Source organism: Quercus lobata, chromosome 4 (genome assembly GCF_001633185.2).
Source record: "Quercus lobata isolate SW786 chromosome 4, ValleyOak3.0 Primary Assembly, whole genome shotgun sequence".
Taxonomy (NCBI): Eukaryota; Viridiplantae; Streptophyta; class Magnoliopsida; order Fagales; family Fagaceae; genus Quercus; species Quercus lobata.
The window spans coordinates 80,479,138-80,499,584 of NC_044907.1; the positions used below are offsets into that span (position 1 = coordinate 80,479,138).

General features: G+C 32.5%; 1 long non-coding RNA gene across 6 annotated transcripts; it reads right to left on the reverse strand.

Annotated features, from left to right (window-relative positions):
* Window positions 1–9,847: 9,847 nt before the first annotated feature.
* On the reverse strand, window positions 9,848–20,033 carry LOC115986868. 6 transcript variants are annotated; one of them, XR_004090916.1, is made up of 9 exons: window positions 19,864–20,033; window positions 19,478–19,570; window positions 18,171–18,263; window positions 17,364–17,424; window positions 15,662–15,739; window positions 15,396–15,511; window positions 12,596–12,694; window positions 12,196–12,209; window positions 9,848–10,291 (listed from the first exon to the last, which is right to left on the reverse strand). It is a non-coding gene; the product is annotated as an uncharacterized LOC115986868 (long non-coding RNA). The 6 variants fall into 6 exon arrangements; XR_004090913.1 differs by lacking the exon at window positions 12,196–12,209 and having other exon boundaries at window positions 19,864–20,032; XR_004090915.1 differs by lacking the exon at window positions 12,196–12,209 and having other exon boundaries at window positions 12,596–12,703; window positions 19,864–20,032.
* Window positions 20,034–20,447: the final 414 nt, after the last annotated feature.

Genomic DNA, 20,447 nt, shown 5'->3' on the forward strand with positions numbered 1-20,447 from the left:
CTTATTATTATTATTATTATTATTATTTATGTTTTGTCAATCTGGTTATAATGAACTGATGACTTTATGGATATAATGAACTAATGACTTTTATGCTAGACATTTAGCACGTTGTCAAGTACACTGCAAAATAAGAAAAAGGCATCAACCCGGCATAATTTTTTAATTAAATTATTTTAATTTAGGCACATCCCAAATTTACAAGTAAAAAAGAGCAATCAAGATCTTAGAGGTTTTGGGAATTTCTTATTGCTCAGTTTTCATTCATAATGATTATGGTTTTGAAATTCCTAATCATTGCTTATGTATGGTGCAGCTGATGAAGGATGTTCTTGACCTCCTAGTTTTCCACATTTTTATTGTGCTAACATGAGAATGCTCCGATTAGTAAAAGTTTAATATATATAAAGTAATAACATCAAAAGAGGGTTCAATCTGAAAATCTTATTACACATTCTGTATTGTACATTCTATATACACTTTGTTTCTCTTCTGAATTTTTTTTCTAAACAGCTCATAATTTCAGTTTTAATTATGAAATTGTGTTTTAAAATCATTATTTTACAATTTAATTGAAATCACTTTTTAAAAGTAGAATTTCAATTCATGTGATAGAATGTGTAAGGTGAGTGTGTATTACGGAGTATGTGACGTGTTGTGATATCATTACTCGGTTCTAATTTTGTGTTGTAAAATTCCAATTCATGCATACAGTGGTAAAGTCAACATCATACTCGGTTTCTTTTTGGGAGAAAAAGTAGGGGATTTAATTAATGACTGACTATTTACAATTTGATTCAATTAAAAATATTTTAAATAAAAGATAAAATAGAATAATAATAGATGAACATTTCTTTTCTTTTCTTTTTTCTTTCTTTCTTTCCTTTTGTTATGGAAAAAAATTTCATAACTGTTTGATTTATTACAGCAGTAAACTTACATTCTTTTGAGAGTATCCAAAAAACAGAACGTCAGATTCAATTTTGAGGATATTTTTCATTCCTTTTGCTAAGGAAATTTTACATGTGCCAATAAAATTCTTTTGTATTCCAGTTGCATTCTCATCTCTTGTCAATGACACATTTCTGAAGCCTTTTTAGTAAGTTGAATCTAGATTAGCTATTGACAAAAATTTAATTGTTGTCACTTTTATTTTGCTTCATGCTAAATCACAAGAGCTACTTATAGGATGGCATTTATATTGATAAAAATGTTTTGTTTCCCTTTATACTTAATACTCTATATGTGTGTGTGTGTGTGTGTGTGTGTTTAGAGATAATTACAACAAGTTGCTAAGCACTTTGTACATGGAGAAATATCAATTCAGCTATAAAGTCCTTGGTTAGCATATAATCTTTTTTAGACACATGCAACCATGAGGCATATGCTCATTGCCTACTCTGTGCATCTCTGATGTAGGGAAGAAAGCAAGGAGGGGACCTCTACGGTGCTCAAAATCTTTCTTTTTTTTTCTTTTTTTTTTTTTTTTTTCTCATTATGTAAAACTCATATTTCTTGTTATTTGATAAATACTATGAAGAGATAAATTAGTATTGTTTTAATCTTTTTAATCATCTTTTGATAACTTTTGTCAGAGTGCAAAAAATATTCTTTCATAATTACCCTTAAGTTATTACTATTTGTTATATAATGGACAACCTTTTTTCAAAATATGTATACATCCATATTTAATATTTTAATAACAACTAATTAGGGGGAGTTGACTTAGGGGTAACAACTAAGAAAAGTTTAATTAGTTGCTTTACTCTTAAAAATTTTATGAAAGAAAATGATCTTATTCATTTTTTAAGTAATTGATATGCTAGATTCCTTCAACTTTGAAGACGTGTGACACCATCGGAAGTCTTTTTTTTTTCTTTTCTTTTTTCTTTTTTTAAGGGAAATACCATTAGAAAACTTAAATTTTGTTTGCGTTTTAACAAGTCTTTGATCATTCTTTGGAACTTCAAAAGACTTTGAAAATTCAAGTCTTGGAATTTTTTTCTTTGATCACTATAGTCTTGGAATTTTGGACTATATTAGAATTGTTTGATGCAACTTGTAAAGTTATAGACAAAATGTGTGGCAACTGATTAAATATGTAGCAATCATGTTATCCGAATAAGTTTTATGTCATCCTTTCTTTTTGCTCAAATTAATTAATAAAAATGATTTATGATTAGATATACTCATTTTTGCCTGTAATAATCAAGCAAATTCATTTTTACATAATACATTTAATTACAAATGGTACTTAGAAGTTGAAGCTCTGGGAGGAAGACAAGCAAGATCAAAATGATGTTGTCCAACTTTAGTTAGCAAAATTATCAAAACAATGTCACTCAACTTATATGAATCCTCATTGAACCAAAACATTACTGTTTACATTAACTATACAAAACCATTTTGTAGCTGAGTTGGAAAATGACCATTAGAAACATAGCCGTTAGAATCTCTTTTTTCTAATCTCCTTTTTCTATTCTTCTATCAAATTCAAACCCTTCGTTTGAGAGGGGATGTTGAATTAGACGAGCTACAAGTCACACTACTTTGTGTTCAGGGGTCATCCTAATCCTTTTCCAACCTTTAAATAGGACTAATATATATATGTAATCAAACTTAATTTTTTTAGGGTAAAATATTATTTTGGTCTCTAAACATTAATAAAAAGTTTGTTTTTTTGTCTCTAAACTTTAAAAAGTTCTTTTTTCATTCCTATACTTTGTAAAGAGTTTTTTCAATAGTTTAGAGATAAAAATAGGGATGAAAAAAAAACTTTTTTCAATAGTTTACGGATGAAAAATAAAAGTAAAGTTTAGGGATATAAATAAAACATTTTCAATGATTTAGGGACAAAAGATGAACTTTTCAATAGTTCATGGACGAAAAGCGAATTTCTTAAAGTTTAGGGATAAAAAACAAACTTTTGGTAAAGTTTAGGGACCAAAATAATATTTTACCATTTTTTTATTTAAAATATTTAAAACTCTCTTAATATAGTCATGAGGACAAAAAAAATCTTATATGTACTACGTAGCCTTATAGTTATTCTTTTTTTTTTTCTTTTTTTTTAATAGATAATGAAATGAAATACTAACGCAACTTCTCAAATAAATGTGTCAAATTTTATATATTGTTGTTTAGCTTTAGTTTCTTGTTCGTTGCTTTCGACTCAATCTTTCATGAATGTGTGTATTGGAGAAAAAAAATAGCACTACTCTTTCTACATCTCCCAAATTCATTCAACCATGAAAGCTCATGCTGGTTAATAGACAAAGATCCCAAAGACTTAGTGAAATGCACGCGGGTTGAATGAAAGATATATGTCATCAATTTGTATGCCAGAAAACAAGATACAATTATTCTTACTATAAGGCATAATGAAAGATATATGTCATCAATTTGTGTGGAAGAAAATAATATACAATTATTCTTACTAAAAGCCATTGAAAACATGTGGTATAGGTTAGATTTCCAATTAATGTTTCACAAGATTTGGGTCATTGTTTGGAACTCGCAAAGACTTTGGAAAGTTGTAGTCATGAAATTTTGGATTGTATAAGAATTGTTTGATACTGATTACGTAGTTACAGGCATAATATGCAGATATTATGTTATCCAAGTCCCTCTATTATTCATGCTAGATTGAACGTGTGGTATAGGTTAGATTTCCTAGTTAATACTTCACAAGTTTTTGGTCATTGTTTGGAACGCCCAAAGACTTTGGAAAGTTATAGTCTTGGAATTTTGGACTATATAAGAATTGTTTGATACTGATTGCAGAGTTGTGGAGATAATATGTAGATATTATGTTATCCGAGTCCCACTATTATTCATGCTAGATTGAACGTGTGGTATAGGTTAGATTTCTAGTTAATACTTCACAAGTTTTTGGTCATTTTTTGAAACTCACGAAGACTTTGGTAAGTTATAGTCTTGGAATTTTGGATTGTATAAGAATTGTTTGATACTAATTGTAGAGGTGCAGAGATAATGTGTAGATATTATGTTATCCGGGTACCTCTATTATTCATGCTAGATTGAACGTGTAGCAACTAAGTCTTTGGGTCAGTTTTACTTTTATGTCATTTTTTTCTCTTTCCTCAAATATTTTATTATTAAAAAAAAATGGTATGCTTACAATGATCGAGAGTTCAACAATAATTATTTATTTATAATGATATTATTTAAGATTAAATTTACAATTAAATTCTCTCTCTCTCTCTCTCTCTCTCTCTCTCTCTCTCTCTCTCTTTCTCAATATAAATATATATATATATATATATATATATTTTTAATTGGTTAAGACATCCTATAATTTTTAACATATCTTTCGTTCAACAAGCGTCAATCGTTTTCACCAAGTCTTGTCATTGTTCAAAACTTCCGAAGACTTGGAAAGTTGTAGTCTTAGAATTTTGGACTATATAAATTTTTATGATGCAAATGGCAAAATTGAAAACTAAACGTGTGGTCATTGAACATGTAACAATAATGTTATCTAGGTCCCTTTATTAAACCAAGCCAAAATGAATATGTAGAAATCATATAGTCTAGGTCCGTTTTATGTCATTCTCAAAAAAATAAAAAGGTCCGTTTTATGTCATCTATTTATTTTTCCTCAAAATAAATTAGAAAAAAAAAAAGAAAAAAAAGAAAAAAAAGAGAGAGACTAATTTATAAGTTCAGATCTTCGTGCAATGATCCTTTGCAATAATCAAGAAAAATCAATAAAAGATTTTTTTTTATACATATTTATTCAAGTTTATACATAGAAAGCGAAAACCGAAGAGATTTGAGGAAAGGTGGGCTGCCTACCCCGAATGTGAACATATAATCCAAGAAGTATGGAGTGGAGCGGGTTTATCTGGCAGTCCAATGTTCCGCCTGTTTGACAAAATCCGGAGGTGTCGCATGGCTCTAGTTGGGTGGAGTAGGACCCTGGGAAATTCAAAACAGAGGTTGGAGGAGAAGACAAAGGAGCTTGAGGGGCTCACAGCACTAAATAACGCTGCCAACAATGAGGTGATAAAGAAGGTAAAGGCCGACATAAACTCATTACTGTTTCAGGATGAACTTTTCTGGCGGCAACGATCTAGAGCTATTTGGCTGCCCGCCGGGGATAAAAACACTAAGTTTTTTCACCAACGAGCCAGTCAACGGCGCCGTAAAAATCACATTCTGGTTTCCTTGATAATAATGGACTATGGAGCACATCAGAAGAGGCCACGGCTAGAGAGGTTGAGAACTATTTTATGGACCTTTTCACCTCCTCCAATCCGAGAAACATGGGACCAGTCCTGGATGTTGTGGATAGGGTAGTCACCCCAGAAATGAACTCTACACTTCTTCAACCATACACTGAAGAGGAGGTTCGGCAAGCTCTCTTTCATATGCACCCATCCAAATCTCCGGGTCCGGATGGTATGTCTCCCTTCTTTTTTCAAAAATACTGGCATATTGTTGGAAAGGATGTTGCTGATGCGGTAATCTCTGTCTTGAGTTCTGGCCATTGTTTGAAAAAAATGAACTACACTCACATTGTGCTAATTCCTAAAAAAAATGACCCTCAGCTAGTTTCTGACTATCGACCAATTAGCCTTAGTAATGTTGTATCCAGGATTGTGTCCAAAGTTCTGGCTAATAGGCTTAAACTCATCTTGCCTAATGTCATATCTGACTCACAGAGTGCTTTTGTTCCAAACCGTCTTATTACTGATAATACTACTGTAGCTTTTGAAGTCTTACACAGGATGAGGAGTAAACGAACAGGGAGGACTGGGCAAATGGCTGTTAAACTGGATATAAGTAAGGCCTATGATCGTGTTGAATGGAGTTTTCTAGAGCTTATTATGCATAAGTTGGGGTTAGATGCACAATGGATCCAACTTGCTATGGAGACTGTTCGTACAGCTTCTTACTCAATTCTCATAAATGGGGAGCCTCAAGGCTATATCACTCCTTCTAGGGGTCTTCGGCAGGGCGACCCCTTATCACCATACCTTTTCCTTTTATGTGCTGAAGGTCTTTCTGCTTTGATCCGAAATGCAGTAAGTAGTCAGCGACTTCATGGTTTCCTATCATGTACTAATGGCGTATGCATCTCCCACCTCCTTTTTGCTGATGATAGCTTCATATTTTGTCATGCCACTATTGATGAATGTCATCGCCTTTTAGCCATCTTGGAGAGTTATGAGGAAGCTTCTGGTCAAGCTATTAATCGACAAAAAACATCTCTTTTTTTCAGCAGGAATACTAGGCCCGAAATAAGAGCAGATATTCAACACATGTTAGGAGCACGAATTATGGAGGATTGTGAAAAATATTTGGGTTTGCCCATGGTTGGAGGTAAGTCGAAGGTTAACACCTTTAGAGAGCTTCACGAAAAAATCAACAAGAGAGTCTTGGGGTGGAAGGAGAAGTTTATATCGAAAGCGGGGAGGGAAGTTCTGATAAAAACAGTTGCACAAGCCATTCCCACCTATTCGATGAGTATTTTCAAACTTCCTAAGGCGTTATGTGACTCGATAAACTCCATCCTAGCTAAATATTGGTGGGGGCAGACGAAGGATGAGAAGAAAATCCATTGGATTAATTGGAAAAAATTGTGTACTGTTAAGGCCAACGGTGGTATGGGTTTTCGTAACATCCAAGCTTTTAACATGGCAATGCTGGCTAAACAAGCATGGCGACTCCTTCACAACACTCATTCTCTTTTCTATAGGGTTTACAAGTCTAGATATTTTCCGGAGTGCTCCTTTATGGATGCTGTTTTGGGCTTTAACCCCTCTTATGTGTGGCGAAGCCTATTGGCTGCTAGGGATGTTCTCAAGGAGGGGGCATACTGGCGCGTAGGGGATGGAAGGCATATTGGTGTGCTTACCCATCATTGGCTGCCACACAGACCTCGTTTCCTTGGGGAAGAGCAACCAGATCTGCGGGTTTGTGAATTGATTGATAGCACCACCAAACAATGGGACCGGGAGAAGATTTTTGATCTCTTTGATCATAGAACGCGAATGGAGATTCTGGCCGTACCACTTCTGGACAGGTATCGTAGAGATGAGCTCGTGTGGAAGGAAAATAAGAATCAGGTCTTCTCTGTTAAGTCTGCGTATCAAGTTGCTCTCCGGCTTACAGATTGTGTGCATGCGGAGCACTCGGCTGCTAGATTAGACCGTGCTACATGGAAGAAAATTTAGGCTTTGAATGTACCCCCAAAGGTACGTACATTCGTTTGGCGAGCATGCTCCGATATTCTGCCCACACGTGATAACCTTCACCGGCGTCGGGTGCGGGTAGACCCCAGGTGTGAGCTATGTTGCCAGCAAATGGAGTCAGCGGGTCATCTTCTATGGGAATGCCCTTTGGCTAGGAATGTTTGGGCTCTATGTCGTGGACGGATTCAGAAGTGCTCCAATTCGGCTCAGGATGTGTTTGGTTTGTTTCATCAGATGGTTGGCCGTTTATCTCAACAAGATCTAGAAAAATGGGCTGTTATTTCATGGGGGATTTGGAATGCTCGAAACAAGTTTTATTTTGAGAAGATCCAACTTCATCCAAAGGTTATTTTTGATGGTGCTGTTGGTTATCTGGACGAGTATCAACGTTTGGTTGCTGCTCAATAGGATGACTGATTTTTTGCTTCTGGTTGATAGGGCCCTTGGCTTTATTGTAATAGGGTAATAGTTTTCTTTTGGCGTGTCTGGTTTTTTTGTCCCCCGGTTTTGAGTTATGGGGTTTATACTTGTATTTTGGGTTTGACCTTTCTTTCTTTTTAATAATATTTTCTAGCGTTTATCTCAAAAAAAAAAAAAAAAACTACAAAATACATAACTTTAATATATTTTCAAATTAGACATTTAAATTTCATTCCCCCCCCCCCCCAATTTTAGTCTTTCAACTATAATCTAGTATTAATTTAGTCATTCTATTAATTTTGTCCAATCTCACCATAAGTTTTAGATATTTCACTTTATAAAATGATGTTGTTTTAGTGAATTCTATGAGGTGGATCCAATGGGAGAGCTAAATTGAAAATGAATGAAAATTAAAGGACTCAAATAAAAAAAAATTAAAACAAAAAAAAAAGTGAAAAAAATCACTGAGTTGAGAAGAATGCAAAATTTGAGTGTACTTTGTAATTTTTGATAAATTAAAGAGTGTACTTTGTAATTTAGCCTAATTCTTTCTTAAAAGAGAGGAAAGTATCACTAATCTTCGCACTAATGATGGTGTTGATGGATCTAATAAATCCTAAAACTACTTGGGTTGGTGTCTATGAATGATTCCTACATATACAGACATAAAGTGGTTATACTGTGAAAGGGTGATGGAAATATGGAAAAAAAAGAAAGTGAATTTTGTGGCTATGGGTTGGTAACCTAAGCTTTTGAGGTTTTTAGCCTACAGCCAATGACAATCCAGAGCACTTTTAATTCGAATACTAAGTGAGAGATGCGTTCTCCTTATTTTTAGTGCTCAAAAGTTGTGCAATTGGTAGTATAATCTCATTTCTATCTCCCACAAAAATTAATAATAAAAAAAAGAAAGAAAGAGAAAATCATATTCAAAACACAAAAATTTGGAGCTCCAATGCCGTTCAATTAGTAGTTAGAGCGTATGAATCAACACTTTGGTTCAACAATTGGAGTGCTAATCTGCCCAATAGGTCCCACTTTTTTGGATTTTTCAATTGAAAAATGCTAAAGTTACAAACTATTTTACATTATTTTTTACAAACTGTTAAAATGATAAGTGATTAAGTAAAAACAATTATTTTAATGTTAGGTGTTGATGAAAATTAATAAGAATTAACCACATCAATAATTTGTAAAAATATTGTATAATAGTTTTTATGTGTAACATTCCTCCTTTCAATTTAATTCTAATTTTTACTGTTGTTTTAAAAATAATTTAGAATTTCTAGTATAATTGGATTTTCCTTTTCATATTGCTCTTCCATCATTCAAACTTCAATTAACTAATTAAATAAATGTAGCATCTAATAAGATAAATATAGTTATTTTGAAATTAATTAAAAGGATAATATTATACGCACTGATAGCTGCCTTCTTTTCTGAATTTTTTCTAAAAAAATAGTAATAATAAAAAAGAAGAAGAAGAAAGGAAAGAAAGCTACCATTCAATGTGCTTGCAAATGGTTCCCTAATGGCCTGTTTGGAAGTTTAGAGAGGGAGGAGAGTAGAGGGGAGTAGAGGGGAGGAGAGTAGAGGGGAATGATTCCCCTCCACCTTGTTTGGATGTTTTTAAAATTAGTAAGGGGGAAGGGAGTAATTAGCCCTTCCCCTTGTTTGGATGTTTTAAAAATTAGGATGGAGAGGAAAAGAAATGATTAAAATAGACAAATTTACCCTTATTTGAAAATGGACTTGTAACATTGGTCTATGATTAATTTGTTAGAATATTTTTTTTTTATAATTACTTTTATGTGACTTAAATAATCAAGATTAGTCTATGATTAAATATTTTTTCTACTTTTTTATTTTACTTAAAAAAAACCATCCTTAATTGATAATAATTAAAATAAGAAAAAAAATGTTTGGTTTGTTTGTTTACTGAAAAAATCAACAAAATATTGAATTTTGACTATTTCAATAATCACAGCCATCCCACCAGGTTGAATACTACGGCAAGAGCTTACAATGACATTGAAGCATAAGAGTTTTGGTTAATAAAAAAAATTTATTCTTTATTTTTAGAATCAATTGAAAGGTATCTCAAATAAGAAAAATCTGAAATAATAAGCTTTGAAATAACTTTTGACTGTACTATCTGGCCGGACCACACAACCAAGAATAAAATGCAATCATATCTTATATTCTTATGGAATAAATAAATTGTTATCTATTTCTTCCAGTGTGTTTTCATAGTGTCTCAAACCACCACTCTTCCTGTTAGTATACACACAATACAGAACATAAATAACTGAAAATCCGATAGTGCTAATGCTAATATAACTGCTATTAACATAAGAAAAAGAGCACATTGGTGGGCTCTTAAAGCCTCACTGTAGAAGCCTAGAGGGCAAGAGCTTGCTGTGATGTAATCCTCCTCCTTCTTAGGCGCTCAGCAATAATGAAGGCAAGCTCAAGAGATTGTGAGCATTGGCAATACAGCCAATTTTTGAATTGCCACTGTCACAGTGAAGAACAGGACCAACGGGGTAGTCTTTTCCCTTCTTTGCGGTTGTTTCAGGCACAGCTCCTCTCTTCATAATGTTCTTATCGAACCTCTCCACCTTCCCATCCGCAAGATGCCTCGAAGTTGTCTGCACAAACATACCACAAACATTACAATTCCATCATCAAACTACTCAAATAAACAGCACTTAAAACAATATTTTGATGCGTGAACACAAATGAAATGCTCCGATTTCCTTTACATTCAAAAGAAAAATTATAACAAAAATATATACATAATTTCGCTTCAAAACCCCAAATTCAGCTCGATAATTCTATATCTAGATTCCTAATTATAATGGTGTGCGGCTATTCAGATTGAAACAGTGACTATAAGATCTACGAAAACAAACATCAAAATGTGATATAAATTATAAAACCATATACTATATGTTATATAACACAATTCATCTTTCTTTATCTAAATATATCATATTAATTAGCAGTGACTTGTAATTGCCACTTCCAAAACATCTGTTGCCATTCCCAATCCCATAATCCACGTCTCAATTCCCAAATTTGCAATACACGTCTCCTTTTATTCTCTTGTCTATCCATCTAATAAAATTAGAGTTAGAGAGTCTAACAATGATAAGGGTTTGAATTTTCTAAGCAAGCATGGAATAATAGTTGCACTGAAAAATCAAGTTGAAACAACCCTACAAATGTTCCAAAGTTTAATGGGTCCCTAAACCAGTTATTAATATGTAAATACGACACTAATTAAACTTTAACTATTTGCAATATCACCACATTATTTGATCTTTCAAGAAAAGATAAAAAGTTATTAAAACATTATCTATCAATAAGCACTACTCTTTTGGTCTCCTCCTCATCCAGAAGAAAAAAAAAAAATTCAAACTCTTTTGAAAGCTAATCTATGGCATTTAGGTTAGGAGGGAGACAGGAAATGACACATTTGTAACTCTAGATAGCCACTCTTCCACCTTAAAAATTGACAAAAGTTAACAAACATATTAGGGATTCTTTAGTCATTTTACAAGAAGGGACTTCTATGTGAAATGAACATAACCAAAATTGGGAGTTGGGACCATAGTGCACCAGAACCTGGTGATAGAGATGGGACAAAAGTTCTAGATAGAGATAAACGGTTATCATAATTCTTGACCCATGCTGAGTGAGCTCAAGACCACAACATCCATGGAGTAATATAAGAGATTAAAAAAAAATTATCACTCTAGCGTTTATTGTGCTACTGATTTTATAAGTGTGGCCCTCCCTGCCCAAGGGAGATTTTTGCTCTTCCAACCAGAAAGTCTATTTTCCATTCTCTTATATATATATATAACATTCACTCATGACTACATGGCAACAGCCAACAGGAAATCAACTACGCAGTAATATATTATAAATGCTAAACACAAAATGTTAAGAAATTGACAACCACAAGTTATTTACTATTTTTTTTTTAATGACACAGGCAGACAACCACAAATGAATGTCAGCAAGATATATTTCTAAAGTTCAACAATAGTACAATACAGCTGTATAACACAACACATAGTAAACAAAAGCTGTGAACTAAAAAGTCTAGCTTTAGTCTTTGCTCTTAACTCTTCACTCTTCAGCAGTAGCAGTACACTGCCGATCACAAATTAAACACACATAGTGAGAGAGATATACCAGTGATACAGTTAAGTATAGAAGCATGGAGTCGACTGACAACCATGGACTCTAGATGAGGCGACTGGCGGCGTGTTGAAGTGGGTGCACAGCACACACAGTAACTTAGATTTTCTCAGATTGAAGCTAAACCAGCATATGGGTAAGCATAATAACATCATATAAACAACAAACAAACAAACAAAAATTCTCCTTTACTATTTTCTCAGCAACCAAACAACAGGGAAAAATGAAAGCAAACACGATTTCAAGCTAAAAGCTAATAGTTTTCTCAAAACCCAAATGCCAAAAACATAAATCAGATCCATTTTCCAGTTCAAACTTGAACATCAAAAAGCTGAGAGAGTACCATTTTGGTTGGGGCTTAGGAGGAGCCAAATCAGAAACCCATTCACAAAAAAACAAAACAAGAAATTACCCAAATCAGAAACCCATTCACAAAAAACAAGAAATTACCCAATAAAAATAAACAAGAAACACAGATTCATAGCCAAAATATACAAATTTATGCAAGTTCACAATCTAGACTCACTCAAGCACTTTATCAAACACGTTATGAGCAATACTTTGAACCTTTAAAATTTAAGAAAAAAAGCCTTCAGATCAGAAACCCACCCACAAATAAAATGTTATTACCCCCATAAAATCACAATTAATAAGAAATTACCCAATAAAATCACAATTTTAAGAACATACTTATTTGATTCAACTTAAGAAACCCATGAAACAGAAATTAAAACAGAGTTTACCTTTGTGAGAGAATGCTAGGCGTGTGGGAGAAGAGTGAAAGATAGTCCAAGAGTGAAGAAGTCATGAGAGAAAGAAAGAGCCACCGTAAGCTGAGAGAGCTGAGAGAGCTTGAGAGAAAATCGTGGGTTAAAGAGCTAAGAGAACTGAGAGAGCTTGAGAGAAATTTTTGGCTGAGAGAGCTGAGAGAGATTGTGGTTACAGTGTTTTTTTTTTTAACGTTAAAATACCTTGTAATTTTTTAATATAATAAGGGTAAATTAGGTAATTTACATATTTAATAATTTATGTGCTCTACTCTCCCTCTAAATCTCTCCAATTTGGGGGAATTAAAAATAAGAAGTTGGAGGTAGTTGAAACCCCTCCAAATCCCTCCAAACCCCTCCCCCTCATTCCTTAAAAAACTCCCAAACAAGGTAATTGAACTACTCTCCTTCCCTCTACTCTACTCCCCCTCCTTTTTTTTACATCCAAACAGGCCATAAGTGACTAATCGTAGATTTAGATGATTAACTCACAATGGCTATAGCGTTTCATAGCGTGATGGTGATTATGTACACTGATGTTTTGGCTTGGAGTTCGGATAGTAAAATTAGTAAAATTCTAACCAATATAATTAGGTTTTTTTATTTTTTATTTATTTATTTTAAAAAGCCAGTAATTTTACAACTTAATTGACTCACTTGGTCAATAAAGATATTTAGGGTTCAAAGCCTCCCCTAACTATCAAGTCATTATAAAATGTATACCAAATAATTTATTCATTGGATCCATTTTTGTTAATCATACTGTTGGAAAAATTAATTGTGACCATAATATTGTTAAATTGGCTCTCATGTGTTATCTTGAGAGAAAGATCCACATCTTTTCATTTTTTTCTTATAACTAAAGAGCATGATTTTTTTTTTTTTTTGGTGATAATTGATAGTTATAATGGGAAATGAGGAATTTGAACCATGTATAATTCTGTAAAAAACACCACAAGATAGTACTAGTTATGCTACAAGACTTTGTCTCAACAGTGGGACTCAATTCCCTCTTTGTACTTATTATTTTGTTGTTAATTAGAGATCTGAAATTTGAACATGCTTATATAGAAATTGATTAATGTCTTAGCCTTGATAAAAGCAATTATCATCATAAATTGAAATTTTATTCATTTAAAAAAAAAAAAAAAAGAAAAACAACAACAACAACAACAACAACCCTAGATAACAATTACATATGGAAAATAATTAATTTGATGTCGTTAAATAATTTTAAGGTATTACACAGAAGGGAAAAAAACTTGTGACTAGCTCAACCCACCGAGATTGGCCTAGTTAATCCAGTTGGTTTAGTTTCCCAATTTCTACTTCTACATTCACTGTCTATGTTATTCCATTTCCCTCTCATTCCTGCCTCCAAATAGACAAAACCGATAGAATTAAAGGCAAATTCACGGATGAAGAAGAATAAGTTGAAGAAATATAAGCTGAAGATGCAAGAATAATCAGCTAAAACCCAACTGTAGCTGTTTCAGTACTCTAAGAAACATTCCTCTGCAACTGCAATTCCCATATGTAGATGGATGAATCCATATGAGACACATTGGGACAGAACTTTTTTCTTCTTCTTACTGTATATAGAGATTAAAATAGAGGAAGATTAATAGGATAAAATTATCTGGAAGAAGGTGCATGCGCCTCTGAGTATGAAAGAAAACATTAGAAGAATTGTCATTTTAGTAATTGGATCAGTTGGTCTGATTTTTCCATGCCATTCAACAGAAAATTATATACTGTTTTATCAAGGCAACTAAATTTTAATATTCATTATCATTTGAAAGTAATTTACTTTGAAAAATAAGGATAGTGCAGATAGAGAAATCTAATACAAATTTGTGGTTTATATATGCCTTTCGTTCTGTGATGTATTTTAATTTCTTCAGTATTATGCCTAACCTGGTGTATCTTCTTCTTTTTAAACGATTTTGACTGCTTGGTGAGCAAGTGAAGTGGAGATTTGGTTTGTTTGCTTGTATATGGTTTTATCTTCTCAACTCTTTTTGAAAATCTTAATAGAATCTAATGGGTTTCATTATGCTCTGTTACTAGTTTGATATCTGTGGTACAGTGACTCAGGAGTTTGATGCGGGACTTGAATGTTCTTGGCATAATGAACCTGTCAGAAAGGCTTCTCAGGATCCATCCAGACAGATCCATTAGGTACGGAACATTTCAAAAAGTTCTCTCCCCTAAACCTTTTTTTCTTTCATTAAGCTCTTCTATCATCTTTCCCTTCTATACCTCAAAGCATACTGTTTCATCCAATAAAACTTAATAATTTATTTTCTTATACGTGCAGCCTGTTGATTATGAGGGGGTGAGTGAAGATGGAAGTTTCTGCATAAAATAATTTCCAGAAATACAAAGAAAAAATAACTAGGTCAGCTTTCTGGTGCTCCTCTCCGCCCCCACCCCCCCCACCCCCAAAAAAAAAAAAAAATCTAATGCTATATGCTCTCTCAAGTTTTTATTACTGTGTTACTGTGTTATATATGATGACCATGCTTCACATTTTCTTCACAAATTATGTCTGTCTGAATTTTTTTTGAAAGTCCATTTGAAGATTACAACTAAGATAAGCAAGCTCATATAGAATTTAGATCTCCCTTTGCTGAATTCATTTTAATCAACAATTATATATAGGCAAAATAACATATTTTTACAAATGGCAACACCACATTCCTTTCACCCTTTGAACTCAACACATCAAGTCATGATATGGTCATATGGTTTTCGATAGAGTTGCATATCTCACCTGTAGTCAGGAAGGGAGAGATCAGATAACACCTCAGATCCAATTGTTCCCTTTCTCTCCTTCTTTGTTAGTCTACTTGTGAAGAAGTCTGATGCTGACTCTATCACCATCCCGATCTAATTGTCAAAAGACCAAAAGGTGTATGAATTAGCCAAGCCTAAATAACAAAATGTATACCACCCAAAGGAGAATAAACAAGAGTCCCACTTACAGCTCCAAGATATCACATACTATACTATTATTCTAGAAATTACAAATAGACTTACCTGGAAATACATGGGCAAAGTTTTGGATTTTGAATCCCCCTTCTTGTAGTTCCTTTACAGATCAATGGCAGTTCTCAACTGTAATCATGAACACAGGAAGAAATTCAGAAATCAAGATGGAACTTTCTTTTAAAAGAATTTAGAATATAATTAAGTTACAGAATATAAACTCCTAGCAAGCAAATGAACCATCAAAGTCAATAAAAAGTGTCCTATTAACTTGATAAAGCCATAAACCACCACATGCATATCCAAGCTTCACAACAACTTATCCCCCCCAACCCTCAAAATCCAAATCCAAAAAAAAAAAAAAAAAAAAAAAAGAAGCTTCACGATAAGTTATTATATATGATTATTTAATTGTAATTATTCAGTACACTAGGAGCCATGTTTCTTCCCCTCACATAACAATAAGTCTCACTAATTAAATTCATGGTAGGTCTTGTCATTCATGTGAGAGGAGAGAGCATTGTTAAAGGAGTATTGTATAACTTCCAATTATTTAGATAGATATAAAATGACTTAAAATCTAAATGAGCTCCAGCATAATTCAAAAGTAAATGGGAGATTGTTTGAGTCAAACTTATTCAACTCCATAGAAATCCTAAGATGAATTAAGTCTAATCTTATATCTGGAACATGTTATCATAAGATAACGCTCACTTTGGTCAAAGTAAGAGCACATCATAATTTAGAAGCATGTCTTAAATTATGATACGTTTGATCGATTCTTGATGTGAATTTCATGTAAGAAAATAGTATCATGTGCATTCAAGTCAATAAAATGCAAACAAAACTTTTTGAGTGAAGTTGAGTTTTTGAATCATCCTTTTGAAATTGAAACTATAAACATCCTAGATAGAGCAACAAATCAAAGATTCCAAGATACTACCACCATAATTACTTCAAGTTCAGCCCAAGTTTTACACTTGACCATGCCGATGCCAGTTTACAAGAAACGTAGTTGGCAGTATATGACTAAAAGATATCACTTATATCCCTGGAAAATCATCTTTTTAGAGTGTAGGGTAAACCCCTCTCACGAAGAATGTTGCTTAAAAGTTATAGAAAGGCATGAATCAGCAACCCAGTCAATGTAATTGGTAGAAAAACAACTACTAGTGCCATACTGTCGTATATCAATTACCATTCGTGGAAAATCAACCAGCTTTCAGTTTCAGTTTGTTATTTTACCCATTTAGAGTCAAATTATACACAAACATTATTTTTTGGTAAGTAAAAACTTTTTACATTCCATACACGGGAAATAATTTTCAAATGCTCAACATGGATCCAACCAAAGGCTAATGACTACACATACATTATTGAACAAATCAAATGCATTAATAGGAAATACCCCTTCTACTTCATTTCTAATTTTCTAGATTGTGAATTATCTAAATCTGAACAATCTCTTAAGTAGAAGCGTAAGATCTAATTAAACTTTTAAGCTATAATTTTAACTACAAAGAGACAGGCATTTAAATATTTCCCTAGTTCCATTGCTGCATGATCGTGACCAAAGTTGCATAATGGCATATTCCCTAACCACATAAGTTTGAAAATTGAAATAATAAGAAAATTCACAAAAATGAAACAAATTTGAAGCAATTTAAAATGTTACATAGAGAATAATTTGAGTATAATTGAAAAGCAGTGCCACATAAACAAATTACATAGACAAAAATAGAGTTCACCACACCTTCAGTAAATGCAGATCTTTCTCAATCTCTAGGATGATGGTCTATGCAGGCAAGTCAAACCTATGTACATTTTACCAGCAAAAAAATAAATGTAATTATTGATAGCAGGAAAAAAATTATAAAAATTATGAAAATTATAAATGAACAAACTTGTTAGTTGAGACCCCAAAAAAAAAAAAAACTAAATTCCTCCAGCCATTTACACCTAAGACTATTTGAGGAGAGATTTAGTGATTAAGTTGAAACTGAAATATGCTAAATACACCCTAGCACAGTATTTAGAACCCTTAACACAAAGTTTTATGGCGAATTTGATTTTAACACTAATGACTAAACTAAACAATATAGTCCAAGTGTGAGTTACTTAGCAAATTTCTAGCTATTAGCTAAAACTTAACTAATAGTTCATAAGCACTACCCAACACTTCATAAGCTCGAGAATGTGTAGCACAAAATTTATGCATTATAAATAAATTGAAATTAATTAAAACTCACCAATATTCTACTTTTTCATACTGGAAAACCTATCTACACCAGCCACTATAGTTGGCTTTGATGCTCCAACAACCATTATATAGCCCCAGACATCATTCCAAATTTAGAGGTTAGAGCAAATGGCTAACTATTTACAAAAAGGCAGAACAATCTCATCAAGTCACAACAATATCCTCCTTGTACTTTCTGGTTTGCTCTATGTTTTTTTTTTGCATAGAGTAGCCTTTCGTATATATAACATTCTTACTTATCAAAAAAAAAAGTCACAACAATAAATTAAAAAATAAAAATTAAAGAAATAAAAAGCCTACCTATTATTATTGATCACTCATCTAGCCTGGAAGAAGAATAGCATCAAATCTGTCTGCTCCAAACATCCCCAAAATTGGATAGATTGGAAGTCCCTGAAAATAATTCAAACATAACTTAGTGCTATTTGTTCTAAAAAACATTTAAGCATAAATCAACTTCAAATTCTAATGGATGTGGCTGAAGCTTATGACCCACAGCCTCATTCTCCCTTTCTCTTTTTTTCTTTATTTTCTTGGTAAATATTGCTCTTTGAAGAAGTCAACAATAAGCAAAATTAGACACAACAAGCAAGGAAAAAAAAAAATTAAAAATGAGTAGGCAGTGCAAAGAAAGCAAGAAAGAAAATTAAACCTATAAACAATACACGCACACAAAATTTGTTGTATATCAAAGAAAATAACATACTAGTCAGTTCATGAAGTCATACAAGTAGTTAAGTTGTCTACAATCACAAAATAATTTATATATGTCTTATGTAAAGGAAGAATCATGCTCTATAGACTATAATTATGAAATTATATACTAATTTAAGTCATCAAGAATATGTCAATCAGTTCGTTCATATTGAAGACTAATTGTGCAAGTATCACCAGAATTTGACAATTTCAATTATTGGGGGCATTGCTCTCTATTTCGTATTTCAATAAATCAATCAAAACTACATCTCCTAACCGCATTTTTTTGCTTGCAAGAATATAACCAGAATAACTCATAAATTACTGTTGTCTCTCTCTCTCTCTCTCTCTTTTATTTTATTTTATTAAGGTAGTTTTTCATTTCTGGTTGAGATTTTCTTTCTTAAGTTTGGATGGAGGGAGAAGGAGGGGGGAATAGAGGAGAGTCGAGTAGTTTTGGCTTAGACTTCTTCTTCTTCTGTTCTGCTTAGAATTGGCTTTCTTTTGAGTATTTGGGTTAATCTCCATATGATAAGAATTTGATTTTAAATAGCCATAGTATAACTACTCAGATTTATGATCATATATCAAATTTAAAAGGAATTTCATTGAACATATATCATGCAACACCAAAAGAACATGTAATTTTAGATTTAAATAAATATTATCAGAAAATTTTCTGCTATAACGAAATTAATAATTTCCATTAAAAAATTAATTTTTTACAACCATAGTATAGCTACTCAGATTTATCACAACATAAGGGGGAAAAAAGGTTGAGTGAAAAGATCTCACATCAAATTTATTAGGAATTTCATCAAGCATATGCCATGCAACACCAAAAGAACACCTATAGAATAAGTTAATTCAAAGCAACCCAAAATGATGATGATTCAGAAAAAAGCACTTACCATTTCATCCCATCTAGCAATTAAGTTCCCAACAGATAGACCCATGAGTACAGAATATTAGCTAACAGCTTTGATGACCCTGAAACTGAAATTCTGCATTTTGATTGAACAATGAGAAAAATAGTATGAGACCCAAGATAAAAATAAATAAATAAAAACCAAATTTCAACCACAAATTTAAAACTATCTTAACATTAGAAATAAATAAAGAAAAACCCACCACAGGATATAGTTAGGAGATAGAGTTTTGATTGAAATTGACAAAACCTACCATAGGCTCCAAACCCATCAGACTATGCTGATCGTTCAAAAGAAAAACACTCCCAAACATAACCCTAAATCATATTTAAGGGGCAAAATTTATAAAAAAAAAATTAAAAAATTACCGGTAATGTTTTCGGAGGAAAACTGGTCTGACGGTGGTATAGGCCCTCAGATTTTTCCAAAATTTTTTTTTGGAGTGGCTACAGTAGCTCTCTTGACTTATCTCCACCGGCCTTCTCCCTCTCTCTCTCTTCTATTTTCTCTGATGTGATAAATGTGTAACTGTGAAGTAAGTAAATAGAATAACGTGTCTCAATATTTTTTTTTTTTTTTTTTTGATAAAAAGAACAATTGAAGTTGAGTAATCAATTGGGTGTGAAAATGTGTGGACTTTAAAATTAGTAGGTTGAAATAAAATTGAGTTAATCCCTTGGTTTTTTATTTATTTTTTTATTTTTTGGAATGTAATCGTGTGATATGGTATTTAATATTAGATAGGTTTCTTTTTTTGAGAAAAAATAGAAAGAGATAATTAATTAATTAATTATAAGTTATTTAATTATTAAATAACAATAATAATAATGGTAATCTAAACAAAATAAGTTGTGAAAAATTTAATGCATAAATTCATTTCAAATTACATAGATTTGATAAATTTCAAGACTAATATAGATTTGATAAATGAAAAATAATGCAAGCATGAAAA